The 7489-nt window shown below is 50.9% G+C and overlaps 1 long non-coding RNA gene across 1 annotated transcript in view; it reads right to left on the bottom strand.

Moving 5' to 3' along the window:
• The window catches only part of LOC141271379 (uncharacterized), a 48526-nt gene that overhangs the window by 473 nt on the left and 40564 nt on the right, over nt 1-7489 (bottom strand). The window lies entirely within an intron of this gene.

Below are 7489 nucleotides of genomic sequence, written 5' to 3'. Positions count from 1 at the left end.
AGACAGACTCCGGCAACAGTATTCTTTTAATATCAGAAACAACATGCAAGCTACGGGTGACTTTTTAATAAAGCTTCATATATATAGCATCTTATATCATAGATTTATAGAATGCCTTGAATGCGAGCTATCAATAGGAACAACCCATCTAAGCTGCCTATGTGAGCCCTCCTGGTGAGCACACACGCCATCTCCTCAGCACTCCTACTGCTGCCGCCACTACCACTCTCCTCAGCCCGATCACCATCCCTCTTATCGCTGAAGCCACTCACCTCTGCACGCGCGCCGTCCCATCAGGCCACGCGCATGCTGAGGAGGGTGAGGGGACGGTGCGCGGGCTAAGGAGAGTGGCGGCGGCAGTAATGCTGAGGAGATGGCGCGCACTCCCACAGGTATGAAGAGACCAATTCTGTGTTGAAATGAGCAGAGGTGAGTAGTTTTTTTGTTGTTGTTTTTTTAATGTCGGCCCAATACACTCTACGGAGGGCTGTGTGGGGCCCAATACACTCTACGGAGGGCTGTGTGGGGCCCATTACACTCTACGGAGGGCTGTGTGGGGCCCATTACACTCTACGGAGGGCTGTGTGGGGCCCATTACACTCTACGGAGGGCTGTGTGGGGCCCATTACACTCTACGGAGGGCTGTGTGGGGCCCATTACACTCTACGGAAGGCTGTGTGGGGCCCATTACACTCTACGGAAGGCTGTGTGGGGCCCATTACACTCTACGGAAGGCTGTGTGGGGCCCATTACACTCTACGGAGGGCTGTGTGGGGCCCATTACACTCTACGGAGGGCTGTGTGGGGCCCATTACACTCTACGGAGGGCTGTGTGGGGCCCATTACACTCTACGGAGGGCTGTGTGGGGCCCATTACACTCTACGGAGGGCTGTGTGGGGCCCATTACACTCTACGGAGGGCTGTGTGGGGCCCATTACACTCTACGGAGGGCTGTGTGGGGCCCATTACACTCTACGGAGGGCTGTGTGGGGCCCATTACACTCTAAGGTGGGCTGTGTGGGGCCCATTACACTCTAAGGTGGGCTGTGTGGGGCCCATTACACTCTAAGGTGGGCTGTGTGGGGCCCATTACACTCTAAGGTGGGCTGTGTGGGGCCCATTACACTCTAAGGTGGGCTGTGTGGGGCCCATTACACTCTAAGGTGGGCTGTGTGGGGCCCATTACACTCTAAGGTGGGCTGTGTGGGGCCCATTACACTCTAAGGTGGGCTGTGTGGGGCCCATTACACTCTAAGGTGGGCTGTGTGGGGCCCATTACACTCTACGGAGGGCTGTGTGGGGCCCATTACACTCTACGGAGGGCTGTGTGGGGCCCATTACACTCTACGGAGGGCTGTGTGGGGCCCATTACACTCTACGGAGGGCTGTGTGGGGCCCATTACACTCTACGGAGGGCTGTGTGGGCCCCATTACACTCTACGGAGGGCTGTGTGGGGCCCATTACACTCTACGGAGGGCTGTGTGGGGCCCATTACACTCTACGGAGGGCTGTGTGGGGCCCATTACACTCTACGGAGGGCTGTGTGGGGCCCATTACACTCTACGGAGGGCTGTGTGGGGCCCATTACACTCTACGGAGGGCTGTGTGGGGCCTATTACACTCTACGGAGGGCTGTGTGGGGCCCATTACACTCTACGGAGGGCTGTGTGGGGCCCATTACACTCTACGGAGGGCTGTGTGGGGCCCATTACACTCTACGGAGGGCTGTGTGGGGCCCATTACACTCTACGGAGGGCTGTGTGGGGCCCATTACACTCTACGGAGGGCTGTGTGGGGCCCATTACACTCTACGGAGGGCTGTGTGGGGCCCATTACACTCTACGGAGGGCTGTGTGGGGCCCATTACACTCTACGGAGGGCTGTGTGGGGCCCATTACACTCTACGGAGGGCTGTGTGGGGCCCATTACACTCTACGGAGGGCTGTGTGGGGCCCATTACACTCTACGGAGGGCTGTGTGGGGCCCATTACACTCTACGGAGGGCTGTGTGGGGCCCATTACACTCTACGGAGGGCTGTGTGGGGCCCATTACACTCTACGGAGGGCTGTGTGGGGCCCATTACAGTTGGAGAATCATACTGTGACATGGTCACCATTCTTTGTTGGGGGGATTGAGGGAGAGGGGTACAGTAGGGTCATCATATCGTGCATGTGGAGGTATCATACTGTGTTTGGGGGCACTTTTGTTTGCATTATACTTTATCTGTTTTATTCAAGTTTTTTTATCCTTTCTTATTACATTTTTAAATTAAGCCATTGAGCCGTATGCTTTTTACTGCCCTTACATGAAATATTATTCCCCTATAATTCAAAAAGTTAATGGTTATATTTGATAAGGAAAAACTTTCACAATAGTAGAAATTTTTTATCAAGGTTGGCCCGCGACGTTGTCCAAGCTTTTAACTTTGGCCCTTTGTGTATTTGAGTTTCATAGCCCTGGCTTAAAGGCTTATTCTCATCATGATAAAGGGATACAATTGCAAAGAGATTGTAAAAACAAACAACTTTGCAATTTTACTTTTGATTAAAAATTCTCTCCATTTTCAAGAACAAATCTCTTCTGCAATCAGTGGATTGTATCTTAGGCTATAGTCCCACATCTTGTTTTTTTCAGTATTTTTTATGCATTTTTTATGCAAATTTTCAGCTGCGTTTTACAGTATCAGAATCCAAAAATCTGATGCACACCTTGTTTTTTTTAGTTCAGGATTTTGTGCTTTGCATGTTTGTTTGTTTTTTGCATAATAGAGCATGTCACTTCTTTCAGCATTTTTTCACTCATTGGAAGTAATGGGTGGTGAAAAAAAAACACACCAAAAACGCAGGAGTAAGGTTTTTCAGCGTTTGTGCCAAAATCAGAAGGAATTATTTTTTTTTTCATTGAATTTATGTACATGTATAAAGAGACAAAAGCACAGTGAAAAAAAAGCTGTAAAAACTCACCAAAAAAAACAAATAAAAAAAGCAAGAAAAATCCTGAACAAACCTCCTGGCAAGAGATCAGGTTTTGCTGCAGAAAAAAAACGCAGCAAAAATGCAATGTGTACACACAGCCTTTGGCTTGGAGTGCAGTGCTTACAAGCTCTGTGTAATACACTCTATAGCACACTAAAGTAGGAGTTGTTTTTTTAAACGAAAACCTCAGGATTCAGGTTAAATTGCCGTATTGGCACTTTGCGATAAATAAGTGGGTTTTGGATTGCAGTTTGGGCTCTCTCTAACACGTTCGCCATCACTGATCTAGGTTCTATGACCTTCATGCCCATATAGATGGCTTAGGGGGGGGGGGTTGATCCTACTGACAGATTCCCTATAAAAGAAATGACCCTGGGTTTTGCACCTAATCGGATTGCAGCATAATGTAGAGACAGATACTCTAATTCCAGAAATGTGTCACTTAGTACGCTGCTTGCTGTAGTTTTGATAAAATCACTGGTTTAAATCAGCAGGAGAGTAATATTTGAGGAATGCCATGGGTCTATATTCATGAACTCTATATAACCTCACCCTCCCAATGATTGGTAGGTTTCTAGCTATGCACAGTGTACACAGAAATCTGCCAATCAGTGGTGTGGGCAGGATTTTATAGACCTCTGCAGCACCTAAAGCATCAGCTAAAAGTCGGATTTTGGTAAGAACTTACCTGTAAAATCCTTTTCAGCGAAGGAAGGAAGGGAGACACAGATCCATTACTAGTGGGTAGGCGGAGCCCCACAGGATAGTTCACCTCAGATTTAGAAAAAGTGACGACCGGCCCCTCCAGTATAAAGGCTCCTCCTACTCCCATGTTCATCAGTCCGTACACAAGCTAAGGAAGAGCAGACAACACCAGCAGAACAACACATCCCCTTCTGAAAGTTCAGAAATGAGAGAAAACAGGTTATGTAATAGAAACACACAGTCTTAGGCATACCCCATTGGACCTGACAACTGGGTAGAGCTGGCGAAACTGGAAGGAGAGCCGTAGAGCGCTAAACCCAGTCCAGAAGATCGACATCAGGAAGGAGACGCGCTGCATCTAGAAACACAAAAAAACACTTCTGCCCTGGGAGGGTGCTGTGTCTCCCTTCCTTCCTTGAAAAGGATTTTACAGGTAAGTTCTTACCAAAATCCGTCTTTCAGCAGCAGAAGGGAAGGAAGGGAGACACAGATTCTCTACTTCGTGGGACGTCCTAAAGCAGTACCTACTTAAGGGTGGGAAATAGAGGCAGAAGCTTCCATACCCCAAAACTTAGGCAAGAGCGCAAACCGCGCTAAATAATGGAAAACTAAATAAAGGGATAACTTAAATTACCGCCGCCTGCAGGACCCTGCGTCCCAGGGCCGCATCGGCTGAAGCACCTACGTCCACCTTATAAAACTTAGTAAAGGTGTGAACGGAGCGACAGGTGGCCGCCCGGTAGAGCTGCGCTGCCGAGGCCCCCTGACGAAAAGCCCATGATGAGCCAATGGCTGTCGTGGAATGAGCTTGAACTTTAACCGGACAAGGCTCGCCCTTGAGCCGGTACGCTTTCAGGATAGCCGAACGGATCCACCGAGCTATCGTGTCTTTGGAAGCACGTTGACCACGCCGACAACCAGCCGGAATCACAAAAAGAGTCCGACTTCCGAAAACCTTGTGTGATTGTAAGATAGAACTTCAATGCCCGCACTAAGTCCAACGAGTGCAAGGCCCGCTCCCTTGGATTCTTAGGTTTTGGACAAAGAGAAGGCAACACAATGTCCTGATTAATGTGAAAATGTGACACTACCTTAGGTAAAAAATCTTCACGGGTACGAAGCACCACACGATCCGGAAAGAATTCCAGAAAAGGAGGCGAGCAAGATAGTGCCGCCAACTCCGACACCCTTCTCAAAGAGGTGACTGCCACCAAGAAGGCCACCTTCCAAGAAAGTAATGAAAGTTTAGAAGAATCCATAGGCTCAAAAGGCCTATGCTGAAGGGCCTCCAGGACTAGATTAAGCCGCCACGGAGCCACAACTGCCCTCCGCGGCGGAAACTGACGTGCGACTCCGCGAAAAAAAGAACGCACATCCCTGCATGAGGCAATAGCCTTTCTAAAAAGTGCGGATAGTGCAGATACCTGACCCCGCACAGTACTAACTGCCAAACCCCTGGCCAAACTATATTGCAGAAAAGCCAAGAAGTTGGGGATGGAAAAAACCCTCGGGTTTCTTGAAGATCCAGAACACCATGAATAGAAAGACTCCAAAGTTCTGTGATAAATCCTAGACGTAGCAGGACCCCTGGCCGCCCGCAAGGTGGCAATGACCTCGGGCGAAAAACCGCGACGGGTCAAGATCTCAGTCTCAAGAGCCACGCCGTCAAAATTAGAGACCTCAGGTCCGGATGACGAATGGGCCCCTGGGTTAGCAAGTCCGGGCGAAGGGGCAGCGGAAACGGAGGCGCCGCCTGAAGAGACACCAGCGTTGAATACCATGTCCTCCGCGGACAATCCGGTGCTATCAGAATTATTGATACCTTTTCGAGTTTGATCCGTCGGATCACCAGAGGAAGTAAGGATATCGGCGGAAACGCATAGATCAGCTTGAACTGACCCCACGGGGCCACTAGAGCATCTACCGCCACAGCCTCCGGGTCCCTGTACCTGGACATGAACGTCGGAACCCTTGCGTTCAGCCTGGATGCCATCAAATCCACCTGAGGAGTCCCCCAACGGGAACACAGCAGTGAAAACACTTCTGGATGGAGACTCCATTCCCCAGGGTCCACCAGCTCGCGACTGAGTAAGTCCGCCGAGATATTCAACACCCCTGGGATGTGAATTGCAGAGATTGCTGGAACTCTGGACTCGGCCCAGACCAGGATCCGAGAGACCTCCGTCATGAGACTGGAACTCCTCGTCCCGCCTTGATGGTTGATGTACGCGACAGCCGTCGCATTGTCCGACTGGATCCGGACCGGCAGACCGCTCAACAAGACCGTCCAATGTTGGAGGCAGAGAAATATTGCTCTCAACTCCAAAATGTTGATCGGGAGAGATGACTCCTCTGGTGACCAGACCCCCTGAACCCAGAGGTCGTTCCAAACTCCCCCCCAGCCCGTCAAGCTGGCATCGGTGGTAATCACCGACCACCTCGGGAGAAGGAAGGATTTCCCCAGGGATAGAGTCTCTGGACGTAACCACCATCCAAGAGACTCTCGCACCCTGCGGGAGATAACGACCGAGCGATCCAGAGAAGTCAGCGATCGATCCCAATGGGTCAGAATAAGATTTTGGAGATCCCAGGAATGAAATTGTGCAAACGGTACTGCTTCCATAGCTGCCACCATTTGACCCAGAAGGCGCATGCATTCCCGAAGGGACATTGACAACGTCGACCTCATAGCCTGGACCAGAAGACGAAGGTTCGTCTGTTTGACAGGAGGCAGAGACACAACTGCCCGAACTGTATCGAACTGCATCCCCAGGAGAAGAATGGACTGTGCTGGTTCCAATGACGATTTCTTCCAATTGATCAGCCACCCGAAGACCATCAGGTATTGAAGGGAGAGATCGCGAGCCGTTATCGCCTCCTCCGCTGTGAGCGACACTATGAACAGGTCATCCAGGTAGGGGAGGATCGTAAACCCCTGTCTTCGAAGAAGCGCCATGAGAGGAGCCAGAATCTTTGTAAAAACCCTGGGTGCTGAGGCCAACCCGAATGGTAGGGCCACAAACTGGTAATGGGCTTGACCTATAGCGAAACGCAAAAAACGCTGGTGAGCTCTGCCGATAGGGATATGCAAATAGGCGTAGCGGATGTCGATCGACACCAAGAAATCGTGCTGCGACAGGGTCGCTACTACCGAACGGAGAGACTCCATGCGGAACTTCCGTGTCCGGACGTAAATATTCAAATCTCTGAGATCCAGCACCGGGCGAAACTTGTCCTCCTTTTTGGGGACCACAAAATGGTTGGAGTAAAAACCCCTTCCCTGGTCTTCCGGAGGAACCTGAACCACCACACCCTGCTGTAGGAGAGAGTCGACCTCCTGTAACAGTGCGGCAGCCAGCCTTGGCACGGATGGAATGCACGTCTGACGAAACCTGTCTGGAGGTAGAGAATGAAACTCTATGAAATAGCCTGCCGACATAACCCGCGTCACCCAAGTGTCAGCTATGTGGGATGCCCAAATCGACCCGAATTGTAGCAGACGATCTCCCACCCGAGAGCCCTCGGGGGGATCCCTGGCGTCAGTCAGCCTTAGCGGACTTTTTATCAACCTCCCGTCTGTCCTGACGGGACTGTTGCTTCCAAGGAGTACGAGATCTCTGGGAGGATCTGCCGGAGGACGAGGGACGACCCGATCTCCAGGAAGGCTGATCGAATCGTCCCCTGGTCTGAAAGGACCGAAGACCCCTACCGGGCCCTGTCCTGCTAGATATGGATGCCACTGCCTTTTTCAGAGGCAGGGTAACATCCTTAGCTATGGCTTTGGCAATCAGTTCCGAAAGGTCCGA

The sequence above is a fragment of the Phyllobates terribilis genome, unplaced genomic scaffold (genome assembly GCF_046119375.1).
Source record: "Phyllobates terribilis strain yellow unplaced genomic scaffold, ASM4611937v1 Scaffold_5__5_contigs__length_657084704, whole genome shotgun sequence".
Lineage (NCBI taxonomy): Eukaryota > Metazoa > Chordata > Amphibia > Anura > Dendrobatidae > Phyllobates > Phyllobates terribilis.
The sequence above is the reverse complement of the archived record's forward strand: the minus strand, read 5'-3'. Positions and strand labels throughout refer to the sequence as shown.